At 42.8% G+C, this 11,468-nt stretch overlaps 1 long non-coding RNA gene across 1 annotated transcript; it reads right to left on the bottom strand.

Moving 5' to 3' along the window:
* Positions 1-9,293: 9,293 nt before the first annotated feature.
* LOC147645900 (uncharacterized) lies at positions 9,294-10,412 on the bottom strand. Its single transcript, XR_015282086.1, has 2 exons — positions 10,101-10,412; positions 9,294-9,782 (listed from the first exon to the last, which is right to left on the bottom strand). It is a non-coding gene; the product is annotated as an uncharacterized LOC147645900 (long non-coding RNA).
* Between the last annotated feature and the right edge of the window lie 1,056 nt (positions 10,413-11,468).

Here is an 11,468-nt window from a genome sequence, read left to right as displayed (position 1 = left end):
GCATGTCGTGCCTGGGCCACAAACTCCCGAGGACGGGGCACAGAGGCAGCTGGACAACTCAGGGGATTCACATGAAATAATCTGGATGCAGCTCCCTGTCACGATCCGCAAGGTGGGATTCGTGATGTGGTTCTTTTAGTCGGTCTTAGAGTACAAAAGATTATCAGCAAAGCAAGGACTTAAACAGCAAAACACACTTTATGGAGTGTTCATCAGCACTAATATGCGATAGAGGGAGAGAAAGGAGAAAGCAAAGCATAAGGAAAAGAGAGTAAGGGGATTAGAGCTACCAATGTCAAAGTCCACTCAGCCGTCCAACGATGCAGAGTCTTCTGTCCGTTGGGGAGATCTCAAAGGAAGGTAAGTTTGGGGTATAATTTTATGGTCTTCTGCAAAGCGAGTGGTGCAGGGCCAAAGCCAGAGGAGATTGATGATCATTGTGATGAATTCCATTGCGCGGGGAGCAGGTGTAGGGTACAGAGCGATCCATGTCTTGCAAGTCTTTGCTCACCAGCAGGAACGAGGGCAAGGTGTTGTGGAAAACCCATTGCACAGGGTACCACGCACAAGCCTCTGCTCACCAGCAGGAACGAGAGCCATGAGTCCTGGTGAACTCGTTGCACAGGTTACCAAACCTCTGCTCACCAGCAGGAACGAGGGCAGTGTACCGTGCAACCTCCTGCAAACAATCACTGAGCAAACGTCCATCTCAGCTAGGCCCAAAGCCCCAAACCAAGTCCCTTGTGATATTCAGGGTCTCAGTCTCTGTCCTTGAGACGGTTGTGAGACAGATGAGGGAATCTTCAGACCGTCTCTTACACCTACCAAATTCCAGAAACATCCCACAAAATCTTGACAACTTTCCACACAATCTCAGAAAAATATCTCAAACTACTTCAAGTCAACTCAACATCCCTCAAAAGTCCAAAAGCATCCCAAAAATTTCAGGAAACATCCCACAAAATTCCCAAAACCTTCTCAAAACCCTTCCAAATTCCAGAGACATTCCACAAAATCTTGACAACTTTCCACACAATCTAGGAAAAATCCCTCAAAATTCTTCATGCCTCCTCAAAATCCTTCAAAATTTCAAAAAATCACATGAAATTCCAGAAAGATCCCACAAAATTCTCAAAATCATCTCAAAACCCTGCCAAATTCCAGAAACATCTCACAAAATCTTGACAACTATCCACACAATCTAGGAAAAATCCATCAAAATTCTTCATGTCTCTTCAAAATCCCTCAAATTTCCAAAAAAATGCCACAAAATTCCAGAAACATCCTACAAAATCCCCACAAATTTCCACACAAACTAAGAAAAGTCCCTCAGAATTGTTCAAGTGTCCTCAACATCCCAGAACATTACAAAGAAATGCCACAAAATTCCAGAAAAATCTTGCAAAATTATTAAAATTTTCTCAAAATCCTACAGAATTACACAAAAAATCCCACAAAATTCCAGAAACATCCCACAAAATTCCCGAAAACTTCTCAAAACCATACCAAATTCCAGATAAATTCCACAAAATTCCCAAAATCTTATCAAAACCCTACCAAATTCCAGATAAATTCCACAAAATCTTGACAACTCTCCCTACAATCTCAGAAAAATACCTCAAAATCCTTCAAGTCAACTCAAAATCCCACAAAATTCCACAAAAATCCACAAAATTCCAGAAACATTGCACAAAATCCCCAAAATCATCTCAAAACCCTAACAAATTCCAGAAACATCCCACAAAATCTTGAAAACTTTCCACACAATCAGGGAATTATCCCTCAAAATTCTTCATGTCTCTTCAAAATCCCACAAAATTCCACAAAAATCCCACAAAATTCCAGAAACCTCCCAAAAAAATCCCCAAAACCTTATCAAAACCCTACCAAATACCAGAAACATCCCACAAAATTCCCAAAAACCTCTCAAAACCCTACCAAATTCCAGAAACATCCCACAAAATCTTGACAACTTTCCACACAATCTAGGAAAAATCCATCAAAATTATTCATGTCTCCTCAATATCCCACAAAATTCCCACAAAAAATCCCACAAAATTCCTGAAACATCCCAAAATATTCCCAAAATCTTCACAAATCCCTACCAGATTCCAGAAACATTCCACAAAATCTCGACAACTTTCCACACAATCTAGGAAAAATCCATCAAAATTCTTCATGTCTCCTCAAAATCCCACAAAATTCCAGAAACATCCCACAAAATCCCCAAAACCTTATCAAAACCCTACGACATTCCTAAGACATCTTACAAAAAAAAGAAAACTTTCCACACAATCTAGGAAAAAATCCATCAAAATTCTTCATGTCTCCTCAATATTCCAAAAAATTCCACAATAATCCAAAAATTTCAAGAAAAAAATTCCTGAAATCTTCTCAAAACCCTTCCAAATTCTAGAAATATCTCACAAAATCTGTACAAATTTCCACACAATATATGAAAAATCTTTCAAAATTACTCAAGTGTTCTCAAAATTCCACAAAATCTTATAAAATTCCACAACATTCCAAAAAAATCCTATAAAATTCAAGGAAAATCCCACAAAATTATTAAAATTTTCTCAAAATGCCACAAAATTATTGCGAGACCACCAGCTATTCACCAGCCTTCACAGAAGTAAACGTGAACGCCTTTTATTTCTACCTTTTGCACACTTATATGGGGTTTTACAGGGTCTGCGGGCTAAGCAAGCTACTATTGGCTAATGCACGCAGGTTTACATTTTTTGTCCTGTACACACGGATATTGTTTTGCTTTACTCTCTCTCCTGCAGGAAGGTTTCAAGGACTTTAGCCTTTAATATCACGACGTATTTCAAAGACTGGTTTGTGCAGACAGGCCCTTACTAATATATAAAATAGATCAACACATAATGAGCTGAAATAGAGAATTTCATCTTCATAAGACTTCTCTTAAAATGTTGCTAGGGTCCTTAACTTTGATGACATTGATTTTCTTTTTGGCCACCATTCCATATTGCATGCCAAATATTTTATTGTTAGAAACTTTATTCCAAGGCTGTAGGGCTGTGTTGCTAACACAGAGACCATATGATATCGTCAGTCATATCATCGGATAATGCCCCTAAACTAAAACTACTCATACAAGCCTATGGGGCAGTCCCTTTGTAAATTTGTATTTCCAATGGCAATGTCCCTACATCCATTTAGTACAAACGAGTGCAGACCCTCAGTACTATCAAGTCATTTGGATCCACTAACCCAAGAACACTCGGTAGAGATATTTTCCAGCACAGCATCCTGCTAGGATGCACAAATGTAGATCTCTCTCTGCCTTCCCCAATGACTTTGAGCTTATGAAAATAAGATTATAGGACAGGATGTAAAATTTGGTGGCAGATAGCAAACACTGCTGTTTCTTCTTCTCTGGCAGGCTGTTCAAGGGGAAGTTTACTTGTAGTAATACTTTTTGGACCCAAAAAATAAAAGTAAAATTTAGAAAGGAAGTACCTCTGAGAAGAGATGAGCTCAGAATGTGGTTTAAAATGGCAGATAAACACAAGATGCAGAGCAGGTATTTTTCTTTATTTTTTTTTCACATTAATTGCAACAGGGGGAAAAGGTCCTACGTCCTTGTTCTGAATGAGACTCTTTTTTTCTTTTACAAACTGTGCAGGAGCGGACCAGCGGACCTAGGAATGAGTTGGGGAGGAAAAAGGACTGAACTGTTCTTTACTTTTGCCTCTGGAGAATCAAAGTTGTGGCCTGAAACCTACCTGAGCCAAGCGTATTTTCAGTTTGTAGAAGCTTATTCTGCTATGAATTTCTGTCTCTTGGCTGGATACTCAGCATCTCTAAGTGCAGAATCCTCCCTGGCACCGTATATCCTCGCCTTGTCCCTGCCACCACCACTAAACTATTTTCCTTTCATTGTAAAGTGAGTGAGATTCTACTTGGGTGGAATTCTGCAGAGTTAGGGAATGAAGGCTTTTTCCTTCTTCATATTTTTTATTATTAAATTCTTATTTATTCTATTCGCACCTTCTGAGTGAGCCTTTCATAAGGGCTTCTGTATTTCACAGAAGCTACACCTATTTGGGTCTGAAGACTTTGATACAATTCGAATCACTTGAAAATCCAACCTGTTTGATTTGTATGGAAGGCAGCCATTCTCCCTGTTCCAAACTTCATAAAATAGATAATCCATGTTGAAAAAAATAAATACCTCTGGGAGATAGTTGAGACAGTGCATCAGGGTGATTCCAGGGATGGATAAGAAGACCATCAACTTCCTCATGCCATCAAACTTGAGACCAATACTCAGGTCTGCAGTTATAATTTTAATCCACAGTAATCTACAGACAATCCTTTATTATCTAAAAAAGTTAATACCGTAAAGTTGGAAGCAAGCTGAAGATGGAAGAGTTAAGTGTCTTAAAAGCTCTTCTTTACAGCAGGATTGGAGAGCCTTTACATCTTGTAACAGTAAGGTTTTAAATTTGTAATCCTGACCTTGCAACTAGAAATTGGTGGCTCCATTGTTGCACTTGCAGCAGCCACATGACATCCAAGGAGAAGCGCATTGATCTAACTTCTGTGGAACCAGTGGCTGCAAATACCATCAGGAAGTGCTGGACTGGCAGGACATTGGATGGATGCTCTAAGCCCACAGAGCTGGAAATATCAGTTCTAGCCACATGAGAAGTCCATTTATGGAATTCCAAATCTGTTCCTCCCACTATCTGTGCTCCTCTATTCTGTATCAGCTTGGTGAGGAGGTAGATGAAACTGTTGGGGAAAAAAACCACTTAAATTTAAAGCAGAGTAACTGTTCCATTATAAATGATGAAGACAAACCTGTGAGGCTCCCAAAGAAATCTTTCTTTGGCTTCCAGTAACAATTTAAAATGGACAACAAATCTATGCTGTATAATCTGCTTTGAATGGATTTCCTTTTGAACGTGTACTTCTTACTGGATGACAGAACTGCAATATTTTCACACTTGCAATTGCACCCTCCAATGGCCACAGGAAATGCAGCAGCTTCTGTTTTCTGTTGCTTCTGTTTGTTAATGCTTCAAGGTGTTGCTCTGGATTTGTACCCAGCTGTCATGACCTTAGAAAGAGAATGTTCTAAAAATAGGAGTAAAAAAGCCAGAGAGCTCCTCCTTGCAGCAGACACGGGCAACATTGGATCTTAATTGTTTTTGCAAAGCATTCTAATGGGGAGAGGCAGATATCAATAATGGAAACTTCAGAAGGTGTGTGGCTGCTTCGTACCTTAGGCTGGATTCAGGAAGGGCCGTGTTACAGAGAGCAAAGTCAAGAGTTTGAATCAAGGAAGTGTGAGCTGTCCAGAAAGTCAGGGCCCACACTGCTCATGTGTATCAGGGGAAGGTGAGAATCAGGCCCATCTGCTGATAGAAATGCAAGTTACAGCTTTAGCAGCCAAAGGATATGCAAATAAATGGCTTCTATGTATTGGAGAGCATTAAGCATGAAGTTAGTGTTTCATACAGGTGTTTGAAGGCAATGTAGGACTCCAGAGCTTAGTGTTTGAATTGTAACTTGAATTTCTTTATTTGCTGTTATTTAGACTGCTCTGAAGTAGTAATGAGAAGAAAAAAATGAAAGAAAATGTTGTTTGACGGGGACTGTGGTAGGGCTTTCTTGACAGATTTGAAATGGCTTGAATTCATTAAAATCTCCAGGTGAGGGGAAGATTGTATCTATTCCTCTCTTTTTAAAGCAAATTTTCCAAGAGGGATCTAAAATTGCATTTGAGGATTGGGGTGTGTTTTTTTTCCCTTCTTTCATGTGCAACCTAACAACTCCAGCTTCACAGGCCTATTTAACATTTGATCCATCAAAATCAGTCCTTTGATTTGTGTTTTGGAAGCTTGTTCATCTTGGGGTATTTGTCATCTTCTCAGGGTATTGAAGGTCCATCAAATGCTGCAGGTTTCATTCTTCCTTTAATATGGTCTATGTGCTGGAGTTTGACTCTTAAGCAGAGCTAATTGTTTATTTTGCAGCCTAGCAGTTCTACTGTGGGGCTCTGAGCATTGTGAATTGTCAATTCACTTGAGAACGATGGGTAAATCAGCTCCTGGGAAGCTGTGCACTGCCTGGCCCCGATGCTTCAGCATGCTTGAGGTCAGCTTGGCTGTCTCCGACTGTCTAATAATATGCAGAATAATAGAATTAAGTATTCATTTTAATTGCTGATCAATAAGATTTGTTTTCAGCTAAGTCTGCGTGCTAGTTTCTAAACCACTACAGTCTGTTTCATCAATGACCTTCTTGATTTTAGCTTAAGCTTTCTAGTTTCTGCCGATCTCATTTTCTCGCCTGTCCCTGGGAGAGGAAGGGATGATGGCTGGAGGTTTGGCAGTCAGCGAGGGCCTGGCCACCACTACAGTTCTGGACTCTCAGCCTTGGAGATGTGATCAGGAATCGGCTGTTAGTTCCCAGTTTTGTATTGCAAAGACTGACCATGCTGCCAGCACTGTGTTTTATGAGTGAATTTTCATTTGGTCAAACTCCAAAGCAGCCTTAATTTTAAGGTGGAATTCTTTGTGGATGAGGCTGTGAAGAACATGGTGTTTATACTCCCATCCTACCGGCAGTACAGTAGAACAACTCCTAACGGATTTGGTAATAAAGACCTAGTTTTTCTTCACTAAACCTGCCCTAGCAAAATTCATAAGCTGGTGATAGCTATCTCTGGAGTGGAAAATCTTTATTGAGTTCATTGACAATTTAATATATGTTGTCAAGCTTTGTTGTTTAGTTTCTGTTTGTCCAGAGACACTTGGGGCTACCTTTGCTTCCTAAGGGATTAAACTAGCAAGCACTTAGAATCAGATTTTGGGAAGATGGGTGCAGGAGACTTGGTAATTCACTTCAGAAAAACATAATAATGATGAACACTTCAGATGGAAATTATAGTATTTGACATACTATGTGAAATGCTTTTATATGATTTTTTCATTTTTCTTTTATTTTTAATCCTGGATAAATTAAACGAGGCTTTTGGGGAAAGCATGAGCTGGATTTTATATTGAGTTTGATAACCTCTGATTCTGCTCTCGTTTCTCTATCTGCTGGAACTTGTAGCAAACTAGCTATGTCCATGTTTAATTCTGTAATAATTATCTTTCAAATCAAGCCTTTCTCACTTGGTGTTGATATATTTGGGAGAGGGAGGGGAATGGAGAAAAAAGAGCTACTTTCATGAATACAATTGAAATTTCATATTGCTGATTTGACCCTTTCCAAGATTCAAGTGACCACTGGATCAGGTTGGAACTGAGGGGATGACTCATGACTCAGGCAAAAAAACTACGTTTCATTCCACATATTAGGAGTTTTCTGTTGCCCACAAGAAAGTTCTGAAAAAAAAAAAAACAAAAGAGAAATGGGTTTCAAATTTCCTCTGCTATTTTCTGGTGACTCTTCTTTCTGGAGATCCCTTAGCAAGTGTAGGACATCTGAAAAACTTGGAACTGCAACTTTATTGTTGAGGCTCTGATGAACATTGCTTTTGTCATCAAGTTCTTGTGTTAATACTTTCAACTTAGCTGAGTAATGTTGGTATCAGCAGACTGATAAAGCCATGCCTTCCTAATTTATAATGCATTCTTAATTAAAAAAAAATAAATCTGTTTCTTCATGTATTTAATTACCTAGTGAGTATAAGAGGGAATGAAGTTAATACCGCGCAGATTTCAAGCAAAACACGGCTTTCTAATGTGCTTCAGTATAGGCTATGCACAAGTAAATAGACATGATCTTTAAGCTTCAGTTACCTTGAATTACCTTATGCATATTCAAATTCAGATTGATGAATGCTGAACCAAAAGCAGACATCATATAGTTAATTAAAGTTCTTTTCATTCAGAGGCAAACTATTTTCATTGCTTTGTTTTGGGGGTGGGTTGGTTTTGATGGGGTTTTTTTCTGCTAAGGCAATGGCAAGCATTTATTTATCCAGCTCCCTCCACATTTTCCACCATCGTTATTGCCAGTGACCCCTGCAGTGATAAGTGGTCAATGACCCTCAGCCAGGGTGAGCTGCAGGAGCCTTACAGACGTGCCTGTTCTTTCTCACAGGGGTAGAACAAGTGCAAGAGCACAGTGGCATTTTGCTAAAAGCTACTATTTTTCCCAACAGGTTCTTCTACAGGCAGAATCAAATGCTTTCTTCAAGAGCAACCACATCTTTTCTCTGCCTGAAAGGTTGTGTTTGTTTGGGTTTTTTTCTCTTCCCTTAGGTGAGAGATAAAAAAGTGAAGAGGAAAGCCAGTGGAAATGCCAAAAGTACCAACTGGTAGTAATTTGGTGTGAGTGTCTCCATTTACACTTCACACTTGCTCTTTGAGAACTTGGAGCTGTATTTAATATGGATTTTGCTAGGTGGTCTGCTGCTGATGATCTGCATTTCTTCTTCCATTTCTTTGCTGTGCTTGTTTGCTATTGCTGCTGAATGTCCCCAAAAAGTAAAGTGGTGTGGAAGAGTTGAGGAACCAGCTTCTGAACCAGCTTCTGAAATTCTAAAGCTGATCTGTAAGTTTTATTCCTATGGGATTTTTAAAAGTAGATATGTCATCAAAGTTAACTTTCTTCAGAAAGCAACAAGATTGTCGTCCTTCCACTGATACTCTTTTTATTTAACAGAGGTATTTGATGGTGCTGTAAAGGGGCAAGATGCAGAATGAGTTTGAGAGAAGTCATTGAAACTGGGAGCACAGATGGTTGATTCCTACAAATCAAAAAACGGATGTTTTGTAGGCAAATGAAATCTAATCCTATTTGGAGGGTCAACAGGATAAATAGAAAGAACTAAATACAGATCTATATAGATAAACTCCCCCCAGAAATCTATGAAGCAGGACTGATAGCTGCCATAGCCCAGGCAGCCTGTGGATCTAATTGCCTGCCTGAATTCAGCCCTTGCCTGGATCCCAGGGGAGACGTCTCTGCATTTCTCTCCCAGCATTCCAGGGATGATCCTGCTCCTTTCATGGTGCCCCAGAGTCCTGCGAGCCCCCCGTCCTGGGGCCATCCTGATGCCTGCCGGGGCCTTTAGGGTCCCCCCTGACGTGCAGACAGGGTTTGACTCCAAGCTTCCTTGGAAGGTGGAGGCAGGTGAATATTGGCCACCTTCTTCTTTCCCGCTGCCCTCCATACTCTTGCAAACCCTGCTGGGGCACTCGGGCTCTCCATTGCAGGCAGTCTGGAGCTGCCATGCAAACCCATCTCTCAAGTAGTCCCCAGGTCTCAGGTGCAACATCAAGAAAATGACACAGCAATGTGTAGAAAACGTGAACTTTATTCACTTGACTACTTCTAAAATCTACACTACAACGTTACTTGAAGACTATGGGGTAAGAATCTTAAGCCTAAAATACTTCAATACTTCAACTGTTTAGAACTGAACACTAAGGGAAAGGTCAACTTCTTGGGGGAAACGTGGTGGGGAAAACTACAACTAACAATATGGGTGTGGCTAAATTCTAAGATGGGGAACGTCGCAGTGCCTGGGCTGGGCACTGGTCACACATTCCCCATAATGTTCTGAAGACAGAGTGCCGCGCTGGAGGTCAGAGCTGCGGGGAGGTGCGGAGTCTCCTGCCAATGCCCTCTTTTGCCGCCGTCTTGGTTGTTGGTCTCGGCTGAGAGCGAAGGCACAACCGCATCAAGTCACGGTTGTGCCTCAGCAGCTGCATCAACTTCTTTGGACAGCCGTGTCTTCGATGGCGGCGGGGCCCTGCACGGCCTGAAGGGCTCCGGAGATTCCGCTGCAAGGCAAAGCGCAGGGATCCCCATGGAAGAGGCAGAGGGGCAGAGCGGGGCCGGCACCCACAAAGTGGGGCTGCCTTTGGCCTCGGAGACAGAGACTCGGGCTCAGTTGGGCTGGGCTGCCCCGGGGAAGAGGCTGCAGCATGCAGAGCTCTGGCCGCCTCTGCTTGGTGCTGTCCATGGGGCTCAGCCCCTGGGCCGGATTCCCCAGCCAGGAGCTCAGGCCCCTTCTGCCGCAGGGCATTGGCCAAAGGGTGCCCAAGAGGCCCTCAAGGTCTGCCCCATCCCGCCTCCCTGACCCCCCAGCCCTGCCTCACCTCTCCCCAGCATCTCTGAAATCTTCTCTCAAGGGCCCATCCCATGGCCATGCCTATGATGAGCACGCCGACCAGCAGGACTGCCCAGGACACCCACAGGATCTGCTCAGGGTCCGTCTCCTCCGGGTAGAAATCCTCTGGAAGCATAGGAGAGGCATCCGTGCTCTGCTCGAGTTTGCTGGAAGGGTCGAGGGGATGGGCCAAGAGCAGCAGCACGTAAAGCTGCAGCAGCGAGGAAGAGCCGTGAGCAGCCATAGAGTTCTGCCGGCAGCACAGAGACTCTGGGCGTCTCTCTGCAAGCAGGTCTGCCTGGGCTCTGGGGCGCAGCAACAGCTGGCGACAGTTGCCAGGCACCGTGCCATCGCCAGAGGCTGTGATGTCACAGAAGCACAGAACGCCCTGGCCTCAGAGAGCCCTGAGAGAATGTTGAGTCCAACCTGTGAGCCATGGCGGCAAGCATGGCCAGCAGAGCGGGGCCCGAGAGCTGCGGCCTGGCTTGCCTTGCCCACCTGCCACAAGGATGACTCCAGCAGCCCCCTGTCAGGCCATTGCAGGATCTAATGGCCCTTTCTGGGCACAAGTTCTTGCCAACGCCCAGCGTAAACCTCCCTTGGCACAGCTTCAAAGCCTTGTTGGCATCTGCTCTCTCTTGTCCTTGCCCATCTGGCTGGCGCTGCCGTGTTGCTCACTGGCCTGTCTGTGGGAGAAGAGGCTGTGCCAATGAGTGCTGCTCAACTTTGAGGCCATTCAAAGGAGGATTTGATTGTGCCTGCTGTGGGAAGGAAGATGCGTGCACATGGCCACTTCCCATAGGTTTTACCGCAGATTTTCATCAACAGCTGTCCTACTGAAAGTAAAGTCTGTTTTAGTGAGTATTTGAGGGGTTCCAGAACACAATGGCATCTCAGGGAAATTCTGCTGGTTCAGTTCTACTGAAGTTTTGAGATGAGTTGCAAATCCTGAAAATTTTCTCCTTGCCGAGGTGGTAATTTCACAGTTTAGATTGTGGGGATATTGATTGCTCAGTGTTGAGGACCTAATGTAACTTTCAGCAGCAGAAATTTTCAACATCCATTGATTGTCTTTGAGACAAAAACATTTGAAATCTTTTTTTCTGTGGACAGGAATTGCTTCTGTGATACTTCACATCATCCATTAAAAATTTGATGTCTGGAAAAAGTCCCGAGTGCTGTGTGATTTCCTTGGTCGTGTTCTTTGGAATGGCTTCCCCCCCATTTTCTGAAGCTGGCCACAGAAAGGTAATAGATGGGTGAGAAGTTGTGAAAGGCCAACTGGTGTAGATCTTTGCCTCCTGTTTCGAGGTCTGTGGTGAGCTGTGAGTCAAAGAGCTGATTTGTCTCAGCTGGT

Source organism: Cyanistes caeruleus, unplaced genomic scaffold (genome assembly GCF_971803275.1).
Source record: "Cyanistes caeruleus unplaced genomic scaffold, bCyaCae1.hap1.1 HAP1_SCAFFOLD_145, whole genome shotgun sequence".
NCBI classification, from domain to species: domain Eukaryota; kingdom Metazoa; phylum Chordata; class Aves; order Passeriformes; family Paridae; genus Cyanistes; species Cyanistes caeruleus.
The sequence above is the reverse complement of the archived record's forward strand: the minus strand, read 5'-3'. Positions and strand labels throughout refer to the sequence as shown.